The sequence below is a fragment of the Rissa tridactyla genome, chromosome 7, assembly GCF_028500815.1.
Source record: "Rissa tridactyla isolate bRisTri1 chromosome 7, bRisTri1.patW.cur.20221130, whole genome shotgun sequence".
In the NCBI taxonomy this organism is placed as follows: Eukaryota; Metazoa; Chordata; class Aves; order Charadriiformes; family Laridae; genus Rissa; species Rissa tridactyla.
The window spans coordinates 16,922,140-16,935,833 of record NC_071472.1 but is presented as its reverse complement, the minus strand read 5'-3'; the positions used below and the strand labels follow the sequence as shown (position 1 = coordinate 16,935,833).

Below are 13,694 nucleotides of genomic sequence, written 5' to 3'. Positions count from 1 at the left end.
TTGTAAAATATAGTAACAACAAAGCCAAGGGAACACAGCCGAGCTAATGAAGCTGGAAAACTTCATGAACATCATTGTGGGGTTATGTGGTTAAAGCCAGGCACCGAGGCTGCCGGAGTTCCCTCAGCTGCGGGAATGTCAGCTTTGAGGCACGTAAAGTTAACATTTGCTGCTGCAGTTTTTTGTTGTTTTGTTTTTGGGTCTTTTTTGAAATTAAGAAAAATGCAAAGTGCTGCTGTTGATGACTCGCGCGGCACAACTTTCGGCACGGGATTACTCATGGCCCTGGAGTTATACAACAACATGTTTGTTTGTGGGATCGACCAGCGCAGGGTGGGACGACAGTCTGCGGCGTTCAGCACGCTCCGTGAAATCCCTGCGATACCTCCTGGGACCAAGCACATGGTCCCATCCCAGTTCCTGGGTCTTCCCAAGCAATAACTCAGGTTTTACAAGGGTTTAATCAAGCATGGACTCTTTCTCCGGCTGCCCTCACGCTGCGGATACCTTGTGGTAGACGAGCTGCCCATTTGCTTTACTTTATAAAATGTACCATTGCTTGTTTGCACCTCGCTCAAGCTGGGCGGTGATTTTTAGCCCTCCCCATCTCACTTCTGGAGGAATCCAGTTAGTTTTGGGGTCCCTGTGGCAGCAGCACTCATTGCTCTGAGTGTAGGGGACTCCGAAACTCCAAGCCGACAAAAATGTTCCCCTGAAATTAGAAGCAAATAACAAAGATCTTTTTATTCCACTTCACGTTATGAAAATCCCCTTTTGCATTACAGAACCCGAATTTTAGCCTGACGCAAGGAAATCTCTTCAAGAAGACAAAAGAAATGTAAAATATATCTATAAAAAAGCCCAGCACAGACTTTGCATTCGCTACTCCCACAAATCGCAAAGTGGGAAAACGGGATGCGCAGCCCAGCACACAGACAGCCCCTCAAAAGCCTCCCTTTAAAACAGATTTGCCAGCAGATGTTCGATAGAAAATGGAGCGAATTATTTTCACCGCACTCTCACGACGTCTCGGGGATGGGGGGAAGGAGGCTCTCGGTACCTTTTTTATGATCTGCCATTGACTTCACTAATGACTCACATTTGGTTCCAATGAGATATTTTCATATGACTAATGAATCTATATTTGGAGGCGTAAGAGGGTTTGGCTAATTATCTGTTGCAGTCAGTTAAATATTCCGAGTATTCAAAGTAGGTTTTCTTCCAGTGGCAAATGTTATGCCCCCGCGGTCTGTCTTCTCCTGGTGCTTTAAAAGCAGCCCAGCGCTTTGACTCGTACCAAGCTGACATCTGGGTTTCTGCCTGTGTAAGCACGAGAGATGGCCTGAACTTAATTATACAGGGAACCAATCCTGCATTTTTTAGGTGGCCGATAGGTCATTCCCCAAGGGACGATTTAAACCCGATTTTTCAACACGCACTTGATGCTTGCAGGGGCCCGTTTTGCTGGGGGCATTTACTGGGGTGCCATTAATAACTTCTGGCAGGGGCAAATTCCTTATGAGCACCATTGTGTAGGCTGCCTGCGCGCGAACCATTTTTCCACAGGGAGGGCTCGAAATCTGGTGAGAGAAGGGAAGGGGGAGAGGAGGGGGAGGGAAGGGGCTCTGTCGGCTCAGCTGCCTGAATTGCAGGAGGACATTAAACATAATGATCCTGGAGGGAAAGGAACCGTACGCAGCTCAGATGTGGGAACGAGCCAGGATTTCCTGTTCATATGCCTCTTTAGGAGGTGCTCGGGCTGTTCTCCTCCTTTTATCGCCGTCATTTTCTTTGTCCGCCACCGAAGCAATAACGCCGGGGCAGATACAATGGGTCAGATGTTCCCCAGCCCTCGGCCGGGAGACCCCTCTGTGCTGCTCTCCAACTCCAGCAGAACAATAAAGAAGATTTTACAGCTGTTGTGGGGCTGGGGGGAGGCGGGGAGGCAGAGGGAAAACAGCTTGAGTGCCCATGGCCAGCTATAATTTCTCCAGTGGGTCTTTGCTGACAGTTTTAGGATTAACAAGTGAGCTCTGTTCCCAGGCATTTACCCCTCTGGATAAGCTGGCCTGTTTGTTCTCAAGGGTTTATTTTACCCTACAAAATATGGCATTGCCAAACAGATGTAGGCTTGTTCCTAGAAAGGCAAGTTATAGCTGAAGCTGCATCTCAACAGAGGCTTTAGCCCTTGGAATTGTTTGGAAATGCTACAGTATTCCTCCGACCCTTTTCAGGGCAGTTTTTTCCCACAGACGTGCTGGTCGATTCTTTTATGGCTCTGTCCTTTGTCAGGGATGAATTAGGAAAAATAAACTCACAAACAAAAAGTGGAGGCCCAGCACAGAGATCCTCTTGCTTCCAATGATTAAGAAGCATTTTACAGCTGCAGGTTTTGGGGGGGGAGGGGGAAAAAAACAATGTGTCCCCCTGCATTTTTCTTTCCCTCATTTTTAGCTCGGTGGGTAATGGGGGGTGGGGGGGGCGGGGAGGGCAGAGGAAAGAAGAATGAAACAGTCTTATTTCTAAAGGCCTCTTTTTCAAGAGACTGACCCAGAGTGCTTTACGATGAGTGCTGCAGAAAGCCCCGCCACGTCCCAGCGCTGGCAGGGTGAGGTGATGAGGAAGGGGAAGGCTGCGAGGAGGAAGGCTGCGAGGATGAGTACTGGGCCCGATGTGAGTCTTTGGTGGCCAGCATCTCTCTTTCTCCCTGGAGTCATGAGTAAAGGTTTGCCGAGGGGCTGGGACCTGGGGATTGCCACCGGCGCACGGCGAAGCGCAGCAGGGCAGGACAGCAAGGGGTCTGCCTTTCCCCCCCCCCAGCCCCTGGCCCCATCCTTCCCCAGGCAGGGGGATGTGCCCAAGGTCAGGGTGAATTGGTAGCGGGGGCAGCAGGAGCTCTGCCTCAATTCCTGTCCTCTGCAGGGAGGACCCCGATCTCCACCTCAAAAGGAACAAAATAGCCTTAAAATTCCAATTGTGGAGGTGCCGAGTCCCTTCACGAGACACGTGTGCATTCGTGGTGCCGGGTGATGCCCTGCCCTTGCCGGCCGACGTGTTTTTCCCCTCAGCAGCAGACCAAGCACCAAATACGCTGCCAGAGCTTTGGGGGCCGGATTCCCCCCTGGCACACACTTGGAAGGAAAACCCACCTCACCCACAAGCCCAGCTGCCCTTCCCTACACTGGCATTTGCGAAACGACTCCCTGTCCCCCCCTCTACCTGCTTCCTAGGACCGTAGCTCCCCGGCATTCCAGCCCCACACTGCCTGGCCCCCTGGGGAGGGTGAAACTTAACCTGCCTCCAGACACCCCAGTTGAGCAGCTTCAGCCACCGAATTGGGGTGGTGGGGGCCAGCTGAACAGGGCACTGCAGGGAGGGGGGGAGGCACCGCAAGACCCCTTTGAGCCAGCCTGCCCACAGTGCTAATTGCTCCCCAAGGCGATCCCACTGGAAATGCCAAGCTTTCAAGGAAATAAAAGAATAGCCCAGAAATAAAAGAATAGCCCAGAAATAAGGTGGTGTTTCTGTTGACGCTATGTTGGCATCACCTCTTCTTCTTCCTCCCCAGGGTTAGGTACCCAGAGGTTTGCTGCAAGCCTCACCTGGCTCTGCCAGGGTATGCAGGATGGAGCAGTTTCAAGTGGTGGGAGACCAAATTTTGCCCACCCATGGGGCTCGGTCAGCAGAAGGGTTGAACGCGGACGCGGGAATGGTTCCCACCTGAAATGAAGCTCATGTTTTCTCACTTGGAGGAATCGGCGGTCGATCAGCACGAGGCAGGGACAGAGCTGCACCCGCCTGGGTGGCTGCACGCCCTGCCCAGCACACCCTCTGCCGGTCCCTGCCCACCAGCCTTTGCCCCTGATGATGGCTCGCTTTCCTTTGCCCTGCGGTTACACCTCTGTCTCTTGTCCTTCCCCCTCATCAAAACTCATCCAGCACGTTTCATGCTCCCCTCAGCACTTGCTCTCCGGAGCTTGGTTTGCTCAGGTGTGAGGAGCATGGGCACACCACGAGGTCCTGCAGCTGTGATCCCCTCCTGCAGCTCTGCTGCATATTGCTCTGTGGGTCACGCTCAGAGGTAGGTCTGAACCCACCCAGCCCCCCTCTCCATCATCAAATTGCTTTCCCCAGGTGCGTGAGCCCAGCCAGAGTTCAGATGTCAGCAGAAGGGTCAATTATAGGCCACTTTCTTTACATTTACCCTATCTGAGATGTTTTTAGAGCAGCCCTAAACGCATTATCTATGAGCCCGATCCAGTAATTAGGGCTGCTTTGGAGTGGTCCCAGCTAGTTTGTTTAGGTTTCTCCAGCACTGATTAGAGATTAGCAGAGCTAAACCCACCCATTAGCTGGAAGGCACGAAGCACCTGGCCCCTGAGCCTGAAAACCACCACCGCTTCGTGCCTTCCCATCTCCCAGTCACCACCACACTTTGCTGAGGGTGCTGGGGAGGGAGGCAGGGTGCCACAAGTGTGCCTGGTCTGCAGTTGCCATAGATAGCAGAGGCTTGTGGATTTGGACACCTCAGTAGCCAAACTCCTTGCTCATCCCTAACCATCCCTCAAAGATGCCTTCATCAGTCCCAGGTGTACAAGGCAGTTTGAAACCAAGCAGCTGACTAGGAGGAGGTGATGCAAAAAGGGTTAAATATTGACCTAGACTTGTCAGGCAGAGTGACTTGGCTTATAGGGATGATAAAACAAGAGCAGAGAGCATTTGTGTGGAGATTGTCCTTGACTTCAGCAGGGACCAGGGTTAATTGCTGTTGGAAGGGGACCGGGCAAGGATGAAGGAGGTGTAGCCAAGGGAGGGGAAGGAAGAGCCTTATCTCATTCCAAGGTAGCAGCGCATCTTTGCAGAAATATTCCTACTCTAAACAAATCTCTGTGTGAAGTGGGCCTCGGGTAGCTAAAGGACTTGGTACTACCCACAGCTCCTGTCTTACAGTTTCCCAGTTGCAGTCCTCAGGAAATCAGAAGAAGGAGAACTCTTTGCAAAGGACCCTAAAACTTCAGCACCTTTTCAGGCATCACAAAATCCCAGCCCCAACATATAGGGCATGGGGATTAATGCTCTCTGGGTTTGGTGGCTAACAAGCCCTAGCTTCTTCCCTGAGGACCTGCTCCTCTGGCCTCAGAGACCTTCCATCTCCAGGCCGCTCAGCCCTGATTTCCTTTCAGTGGTAGGAGTGCTCCCACAAACTCACATGCCTGGGCGTAAAAGCCACCACGTTGCTTACACATACTGAGCCTTCCGATGTGCTCCCTGGTTTCCATGGGGATTTAGATCCCTAGATAAAAGTTAGATTAAAAATCCCTGTCTTCCAGGGAGTCCAGATGCTGGAGGGTCTGGCTTCTTGGAGAGGGCTGGAACAGCCTCCCAGCCCCATGACTCAGTGGGATTAGGAAACGGGCAGGATCCCCCTGACAAATAAGAGAACCCAAAGATCCCTTTGACATTTACATTGACAGGCTTTCCCTCGGTGTCTGGTACCCCTTGAGCAGGGCAGCAGGATGAAAGCATTTCAAAGCACACGTAGATGCTTAAGAATTTTATTAGCGGCATCAGCCAACATTTCCACTTGCTTTGTATTTGCTGTTGGAAAAGTAATAACAGCTTTGGAGAACCTACTCAGGAGAGAAAACAGCTCTTTCCTAGGCACCACGCTGGGATACTGCTTTGAGTAACAACATTGCATGCAGGAATGGAGTGGAAAGGGGCTGCAGCCCCAGGAGGAGCAGGGATTGCTTACACGAGCCCACGGAAAGTGCTTGGATGGAACAGGATGAAGGAAAGGAAAGTGCGGTGTGACTACATATCAAGAAAAGACTCCAGCTGCTGCTCTCTAGCTGCCTGTGTCAAAGCCTCCTCAGGGAAGTAACTTTATTTGTCTCCTGGGACAAATAAAACAAGTACTGGAAAAAATACAGGGAACAGTCTTTCTTAGTGTTGGCTGGGGACAAGACAGATCATTCAAATCTTAACCCAGAGCACAGGGTTCTCCTAGGGCAAGAGTATTTGAAGGTGCACTGATATTTACCTCTAACGTAAAGGAAACCCCAAGCCCCTACAACAGCCCTGGCTGTTGAGGAACGGGAGCTACTCCGGGACTATGGAATACGTGGGGTTGTGCTGCCTTTGACCCCCTACCAACTCCTAAAACAGAGGATTTCCCCAGTCCCATTTCCCTGGTCCTGTGTCTGACTCATTTCTGAAGATATGGCCGACGCAGAGGGAGACGCAGCCAAGAGCTGAGGGGACAGAGCATCTTGCAGAAACAGGTCCTCACCCCACGGCTCCCCTGGCCTCAGATGAGCTCTGTCCCACCTCTGTCCCTGCTCATGGTAAAGACAGAGACCACTCGTAGGGCATCTTGGGGCCACACCAGCTCTGTCTTTCTGCTTCCAGACACAGCTCCTTGCCCTCCTCAGCAACAGCACAGGAGAAGGACGGAGGAACCAACCCTGTATAAAAGTGTCCTTTTCTTCTTGCAGTTACAGATGAACATCTCTGGAGAGTGTCACAGCCACTTGACCGATAACGGTACTTAACCAAGATGCTGGCAGAAAACAGGGCCTCAACTCAGAATATTTAATCATATGCTTTAAAGTGCTCTCCCTGTCAAGGCAGGTGTGGGAGGAGGTGATCTGGATGACCTCACTCCAAGGTAAGGGGGTGAGCCCTCCTGCAGCGGTGCAGCCCTGCCGAGGCAGCCAGGCAGGTGGCTTTCCCCTTGCAGGACACTCTCATGGCAACAGGTCTCTGCCTTTCTTCAGCATGTGTATATGTACTGGCCTGTGAACGCAAGCAGTGACACGCAGCCCACAGGCAAGACGTCTTCCAGGACCTTCTGCCCAAGCACCACCGCTCATTTCTGGCTTCTCCCTCTGGACCCTCGCGGATTCCTGTTACACGGAAGGAGCTGGACTAACAAGCTCTCCCACTCCTTGCTGACACGAACACCCTACCAAAGAAAATGCATGACAAAAGCAACAGGGATGAGGCACCACTGCCCAAGGCTCTATATTCCTTCCCCCTCAAGAAAAGGTCCCCTGGTGACCCTGCAAACCAGTACCTCCTGCCTCCTCCCCACCCCCCGTGAGCAAATAGATGCCGTGCAAAGCAGAGGGTTGGGCCAGAGACCTCCAGAGGTCCCCTTCAAGAGCTGGAAAAGGTTGCTCAGGGCCTTGTCCAGTCCAATTTTGAATATGTCTAAGAACAGAGATCCCACAGCCTCTCTGGGCTAAACCATTCTCCCTGTGAACTTTTTTCCCTTTTTTTTTTAGAGTCAGAACTGCCCTCGCAGCAACTTGTGCATGTTGCTTCTTGTCCCTTTGTGGCACCCTTCTGAGAAGAGACCTGCTCCATCCTCCCTGTACCCTCCCTTTAGAGAGTCAAATACAGCAATTAGCTCTTGCTCTCTCTTCTCCAGGTTGAACAAACCCAGCCCGCAGCCTCTCCTCATCGCCTGCTATCACATGCTAGTTATTAACCAGACCTTTCATTAAAGATTCTGGTGTCTCACTCAGCAGTAGAGCGTGATTTTTAGGTTTATAGCTCTGTATCTATTTCCAAGAATATTTTACTGGCCTGCCATACAAAGCTACTTAAACCTTAAAATGAAGTCATCTCTGCTGCAGAATACAGCTTGCTAATTAACCCTTCACAAAAACGCTACAGCTAAGGGCTCAAAGCACGAGCACCAACGTAGCCCAGCGAAAGGGCAGGAGGCTTTTAGGAAGATCACAGGAGGGATCCAGATCACGGGTTTGCCTGGACGTTAAGGCTGCATGAGCCAAGCACTATCACATTGCTTTGAAAGCAAGTGGACATTAAAGCCAAGGATGATCCCACTCAAATCAACTAAATTTGGATTTTAAGCGCAGCCCCACTCTGCAAAGCAGCTCTATAAAAATGTCATTCCTGTTTATTGTCTTTCTGGACTCCAGATGAAACCCATTCCACCAAAGAGAGCTGTTTTCTAACGAGCCTTCTGCAAATACAGGTTCTCCTCCCTCACCCACCGGCTCTGAAGCCAAGGGTGCAAATCTACTTCCCCAAACCCTATGCAACAACCTGGCTTTTGGGATAGCCACACAGCCAGAACCTGCTAATCCACTTCCTTGCTCCGTGCTGGATCCATCCTTCTCCTCCAGCATCCGCCTCTCCCGTGGGTCAACTCAGTCCCGGCGGGCGCTGCTGGTGTGGCTGCAGGGGTGTATGGGACGCAGTGAAGAGCAAACACAGCCCTTCCCTTCGGCAATAAACCCGTTACTCACTTTTTTACTTACCAGAACAGCTGTGGGCTGGAGTATAGCCTACTTACCTTCATCGCTGGGATTTTTCAGGGAAGCCGAAGAGAACCAGGAGCCTGTGCCCTATGGACATCCAAAGGCAAAGGAGTACATGATTTCCTCCAGCTTTTTTGACTTTCGTGCTTGAAGCAAGTACAGCCCAATTCTGACCCTTTAAAGGAAGCAAATGCACAACTACTGGTGCTGGTTTTATGCAGCATCTTTTGAGACTTGAACCACACTTTAAATCACTTTGATGATGCACACACACTGAATTGTCCTGAGAATAAAGAGAAAGCATCCCCCCCGCCCCCCCCCCCCAAAAAAAAAAAGGGGGGACAGAAATATCTGCTTCACTTCAAACTTGCTGGTTTTAGTCTCAAACCTCAGCCAGGTCTAAGGGTGAACGGTGCACATCCCCGGAAAGAAGGGAACTTGATTAGGAAAATTCTCCTGTCCTGCAGCACGTAGGACTGTGTGACTGCCAGCTGGAACAGGTGACAATGTGAATGTAGGGGTGCACTGTAGCTGTAAAGGAGCAGCAGGCACAATTTGAGCAATGTTTGTGCACAGCTTGGGCAGAACTGCTCTTTGCTTGTAATAGGGAGGCTGGGGAAACAGCAGCTCTTCCAGGGAATCAGCTTTCAAGACCCAGGTGCTTGTGCTGCAAAGTAGACGAAGAAAAAGAGGAAGATGTCTTCCAAAACAGCAGGAAGAGACATAGGAAGCAAAACAAAACAAAAAAACCAAAAAGACAAAAAATACTTCTTGCACTTGTCCGCATTAGTAAGGCTGGGAGATAGCTAAAAAGTTTGAATATAAGATACCAATCAGGACACCAGCGTAGCAAAGAATAACATATGGTGTTACTGGTCAGGAGAAATGGCAAGACGCAGCCAGGTGAAGAGGGGAAAAAAATGGGTTGGATAATGCGATCTTGTCTGCTGAGAGCCCAAAACAATCCCAAAGGATCTTTCCTGAGCAATTGGCTGAATTTGCCGCTCCGGGCCTGATGCGAGCGGCGCAGGAGAGATCGCAGGGCCAGGATTGCTCTCTTAGCTCGCTTGCCCTCTGCCGGATGCCAGGCGCTCGGCGAGCCCAGCCAGATATCCAGAGTGCCGGGGTTTAAGGCAGCTCTTTTACAGACCAGTGCTGCATTTCTGTAGGGCTGCATGCACTGGGAACTGCAAGGGGAGAGGGCAGGGGAAAGCTGAACACGTAAGCCGTTGCAGAGATAGGAACTGGGTACAGAAAGGGATGGAGGGTGAGTTCAAAAAAGAAGAAACATCTTCCTCTTGCCACTTGGACCTCTCTGAATTGTCCAATGGCTCGATGAAACAAGACTTTTTTTGTTGCTGAGGTTCTCAAGATTTGTGTGTCTGTCTTCCTGAAGAAGATTAACACTGCTCCCTAAGTGTTGCATTGACATGCCCAGAAGAGCAAGAGGTGGATGTCAGGAGGGTACTGCCATCCTTCGGTCTGAGCAGAACTGCCCTGCCCCGTGGAGACGAGAGAGCTGACGCTGTGGGAAGACGTGCAGCTTTCAAACTCCTCCAGCCGCTTAGCCACTGCAGAAACAGCCCAATGGCTTTTGTGGGCCAGCCCGACCCAGCAGAGCATAAACACAAAAGATCTGCTAGGAAATAGCTTCTACTTCTCTTAATTTCACGGGACAGGTCAGGGCATGGAGCTGCATGGGAGCCGGCCAGGATTCCTGTATACACACACCACCAGCAGCCTGCACATGAGCTCCCACGAGGTTTAAATCATGGTCTGTGGGAAAATGTCAGGCCTAGACAAACTATTCACATGAAAAAAATCAACGCTAGTGGTAAGGACCTGGAGAGGTTTGATAGCAAGCTCAGCATGATCCACGCGGCGCCGTGCTATCCGCTCCTTCGCCTGCACCCACCCAAACAGGTAGAGTCTTTCTCAGGACGCCTTGCAGATTCCCCAGCTGCTGGGAATTCACAGGAAAACCCACGCTGGTGTGGCAGAGATGGGACCCCACCATGTGGCTTCCTATACCCAGCACTGCTGCTTGCAAAATCGCCATGGTTGTCCCCTACACCCACTTTTCTCCCACAAAAGCAAGTAGATGCTCCCATTCCAGCATGATGGTAACCTCTCACATGAGGACAAAGGGCATCATCTCATGCACATTGCCATTTTGCCAACAAACACAGTCATTACTCAAAGAAGGGCAAAAGCGGAGAGAACAGAACAAAGTGCTCGGTAAACCAGTTCGCCACATTGGTCTGAACTGGGAAGAGCTGCAAGAGATCAGCCTGCCAAGTCCTCCACTGGAGTCCTTTCCAAATTACCCAAGCCAGCCAGGACAGCGCAGCTTGGCTGAGAAGTCGATGGGATGGGGCCTTTACAGGCAGCTGGACTTTCCCTGTGTCTAGACTGACTTGGGGAGGGGGGGAGGTTACACTCCGTGACTCACCCTGGGCAACTGGCAGTGGCCTCTGCTCTCCCCCACAAAACCCGACAGCCAGGGTGGAGGAGTTCGTGTGCGTGATCCCAAGGAGAACCAGTCTGCAGCTGGGCCTGGGTGCTGGGATGCTCTAGCTGGGGACCAGGCAGTCTGGCTGCAACCCCTGCACCCGGCTCTGAGAGCACAGGGAGACAAACCTTCTCCATCACCACTTTTGTCCATGCCCTGTCCTGTACCTAGCTCACGGGATCACAGGGGACATGACTACTCTACCTGAGCTTGTCCCCAAAATGGGTCTCATCTGCTAGCCACATCACTCGTACATGAACACTTGGGTGGATCAGAGACATCGCTCCAGTCCTGGACAGACAGCCAGAGCCTGAGCCCTTTGGCAGGTCCTCTGAACATGAGCAGGTCAGGGCTCTAGGTATCTGCTTTCAGACCCACTCTTGAACTGGCAGCATGGCTGCCACAGCCTAATGCAAGCCCAGAAAGTCTTGCAGGGCTACTTCACACTGGGACAATAGAGCCACCGTCTCCTGGGACGGCAATAAAGTGTCCCCAGGACAGAACAGCTCTGCTGGTGTAACTGCACTGGGGACTTCAGTGAGCCCAGCTAAAGCCACTCACAAATCACATCACCCCCCACCCCTGACCCGCATAGCTCTGCGGGTAAAGTCTGTACCACTGCTCTGGCCAGAAGCATTAGACATAACAAGTGTATTTTTAAAACAAGGGGGAGGAACATTTTTCAGGCCTAGGGGGTAGAGGATGTTGGCTTGAACTGCAGGAGAAAGTTCAAGGTCAAATCCTCCTGCATGCAAACCAGCTCCTCCGGCAATGCTTTGCAGCAGTGCCAATTCTAACATCTTCCACACAAGTACCTCTCACCTTTGGGCACACACACATATTTCTGAAAAAAATCAGGCTGTAAATCAGCTCTGCTCTTAGCTGGTAGGTTTTGGCAGCGTTAGGTTGATGGTTGGACTTGATGATCTTAAAGGTTCCTTCCAACCTAGACAATTCTATGATTCTATAAATAATACCTGAAAACCATGCGACAGAAAGCCAGGTGATGCTGTCTTTATCACACCAAGATGTAGGTGCATCAGCCCATGCTTCTCACTCAGGATCCCAACAGAAAGTTTGGGCTTCATAACTCTTGTTATCACCTCTGTTCCAAGCCTGGGACAGACAGATGGACAGGCAGATCATACATCAGTAAAATGGGTCACGTTTAGAGCACTTCTGACTCTTCACCATGGTCTTCTTCCCACTGGGAAGCCAACCTGAAAGAATATGGACACCTCTCCAGGGACATCTATCCAAAACCCCTTTCCCAACAGGGTTTGCCCAAAGCCTTATTATTTGTCGTAATTGTCTCAGCCAGCCAAAGGGCTACTTTGCAGTTTGAGCTCCAGTCAGTTGACAAAAGCAAGAGCTAAAACCAGAGCGAGGTCCTATCTGGGGCCTCACTACCAACAGATGTAGTTTTACGAGCAGGTTCTTGGTTTTTTAAGTATTTTACTCTCCTCCTCCTTAGAAAAGGGGCAAATAGTCAACTGTAGAGAAGGAAGTGATGAAGCCCACCGCACTCACAATGTTTTGTTGACTCATCTGTAGATGAGTCAACAAAACATTTTGTTTTGTCTCACTCATCTCCCCCAGCCTGAGCCACAGCAGATACTGCACAAGTTAGATTTGTAACGCAGTTCTACCTTCAAATATGTTTAATTCAGCATGTTGGTGAGCAGTGTTCCCTGCAATGAAACCTCATCTTGCAAGTATGCTTCCTCCCTTGAAGAAATGGCCTTGCGCACAGCAGACTAATCACTGTCCCCTGGGCATGGTGTTCCTTTATTATAGTAAACTATTTTCAGAAAAAATACTGCATCAGGAAATTAACTACACTGCCGGTGCTAAAAATGTGTCTTGTATGGCTCAAAGCAATCAGTGTGGTCATTTTTCTGCTCTACTCATTTTCAGTTCCTTGCCACCCTTAAAAAAAAAGATTGAGGAAGGTGCATAATAGAGGTCCTGCAATTTTGTTCTGAGGTCTTGACCTGCTCTTTAATTCAGCTAAACCCTCAACAGAATATTTTTCACATGCCTGTCCAAAAGCAGTCCACCATTCAAGAGCTTACCCAGCTACCTGTGACTGCAAAGCACTCTTGTTAACGGCTTTCTTTATAGTGCTCCTCACCACACAGGTGTCCCACACACTTCCCAAAGATTTCTGGGAGGCAGCCGCCCTGGGTCAGCACTTGGCACTCCTTGGGCAGGGCTGAGCAAAGCCCTGCAGCTGGAAGGGGAAGTTCTGGACGTCTCACGGGAACATGCCATCAGGGTGCCAGAGTCAACATTTGTGCTGACCTTCAACTGCAAGCAAGAAAAACCTGTAAAGGAGACCGTGCCATAAACATCTGTGCTCTTGCCGTGGCCAGGTGAAATTACTGTAACGGGCTGTCAATTGGCCTCTTGTTGAAACCGGTCCAGGGGCAGCAGTGCCAGGGATTGTGCAGTTCAGGGGGAGCAGCATTTGCACTCCCCAATTTGCTCCCCATCTGGGCAGCCCCACTCCTGGGGACTGTGTGTTCACCAGCCGGGCTTGCAATGGGTCACCTCCGAGCCTCCTGGCTCAGCCAGGGTCACTCTGTCTCTGACAAGGTCCTTCACCCAAGGACTTTCTGCTTGGAGGAGATCTGATGGCCCGAGCCTCCATGACCTCCAGGCTGCCCACAGAGACCCACCAGTGGCTGGCTGGCCCAGAAGGAAGAGATCCTTCCCTTGACGGCTCGCCTTGGCCTACAGACACAGGTCTTCTGCTGGTGCCTAGTGATTAGAGAGCTGCTCCTGGTGCCAGGTTCTCCTCCGCTGCCTGGCTGTACGCTGGGACACGCTGGCTTCACATCCAAATTTTTCAAATATTTTGCTTTGTGGTTTTTCATGCAGCGCTC

At 50.9% G+C, this 13,694-nt stretch overlaps 1 long non-coding RNA gene across 1 annotated transcript; it reads right to left on the bottom strand.

Moving 5' to 3' along the window:
* LOC128912396 (uncharacterized) lies at positions 1-12,339 on the bottom strand. The gene is made up of 3 exons (XR_008467619.1): positions 11,784-12,339; positions 8,330-8,469; positions 1-712 (listed from the first exon to the last, which is right to left on the bottom strand). It is a non-coding gene; the product is annotated as an uncharacterized LOC128912396 (long non-coding RNA).
* Between the last annotated feature and the right edge of the window lie 1,355 nt (positions 12,340-13,694).